We start from the raw sequence: 1,597 nt of genomic DNA on the forward strand, positions 1-1,597 counted from the left end.
ATCTCTCCTTTCTGATCTCTTCTTTCTCATGACTACATCTTTCTTCTCTTTTACTCTCTTCTATCCCTTCTTCACTTTCAAATTGAGAGAGAAGGACATATGATTTAATCAGAGTCAAAGAGTGCGAAGCAAGATCAAATTGAGTAGAGAAAAATGACAAGTCAGTGAGTATGCTTCTGGGTTTGGAGAAAGAACATACAAAATCTAGTTTTGGGTTTAGAGAGAACAGAGAGGACATACGGTCGAGATTTGGTTTCAGTTTTGATGAGAAAAACCAAACACAAACGGCGCTCAGTGCCTAAGCCTGACCGCCTACACTGCCTTGTTCCTGACGAGCCCGACTAGGCACCCGCCAAAGCTCTGAGCGATTTGCTCAGTCGCCTAGTGTTCGCTCAAAAAATGTTCCGGCTGCGTGTCACTGGGCCGAGGGCTTCTTTGGCTTACACGTGTCCTTCTAGAGTGGTGACGTGTGCGCGGGCGTGCCAACTCGCGGTCGGTAGGCCAAGCGAGGTTTTGTTCTAGATTGTAGATCTTGCGCCGATCTGACTTCTGATCATTTGATTGTGGGCCGAGGAAGGATCGATCTCGGCCATGGGGTTCTCTCTGCCTTGAATGCAAGGACTTTAGCACAGATCGGCCTTATCTGGCCGCAGTGCTGTGTAACTCGGTGATTGAGGTGAAAGTGAAGTGATGATGATTCTTTTTGTGATTTTGTATTTTGTATAAAGTAAATAACGTAAAGCAAACAACAGAAAATAAAAGTGCAAGTAAAGTGCAGGAATGTAAAGATGCAGCAAATAAAGTGCAGGAAGATAAAATGTTTGAATGTAAAGAGCAACAAAGTAAAGTGCAGGAAAGATAAATACCAGTAAAGAAAGTGATAAGATAAACACGTAAAGATTGATAAGTGTTGCTGAAATGTTGAAATGTATTGAAATAAAATTTGTGTAATCGCGTAGAGCGTTTGGTCCTGGACCTCTAACAAAGATGTCTACGACCCCTTTTATAGTACAAAATAAATAAAACAAATACAATCACAGCTTTAAGTGTTGAGACTGGATTGATTACAAATTGAATTCTAAGAATAAAATTCCTTTGATGTGCATAATTGGCAATCAATCATCATGACTCTTCAATGATTATTTTTGTAACTGCCACACTTAGTTCTGTAATGTTTCTGAACGTAGAATTTGGCATTTAGTAGCTTTATCCGCTCATAATGTCCTGCTATCAGTGTCCCTGACCAATTGAAACAAGCATCGGATAGGACTTTCTCAGCCACAAGTAAACCAGAAATCGACTCATGTGAGCTGGATCTCGGCTGAGGTGAAGCGAGCCGGACCTCGGCTGAAGTGAGCTGGGCCTCGGCTGAGGTGAAGTGAGCCGGACCTCAGCTGAAGTAAAGCGAGCCAGACCTCGGCTGAAGTGAGGTGAAGTGAGCCAGACCTCAGCTGAAGTGAGCCGGGCCTCGGCTAAATATTTATTATATCACGGCTCACTATGACCCAGGCCTGCTTCATGTGGGACCCGGCTTAACGTCATGTAGGTCTTACCAAATTTAGGTTCAAACAGAGCCCCCCCAGTCCCTTGAGCTTCG

This window comes from Rosa chinensis, chromosome 7 (assembly GCF_002994745.2).
Source record: "Rosa chinensis cultivar Old Blush chromosome 7, RchiOBHm-V2, whole genome shotgun sequence".
Lineage (NCBI taxonomy): Eukaryota > Viridiplantae > Streptophyta > Magnoliopsida > Rosales > Rosaceae > Rosa > Rosa chinensis.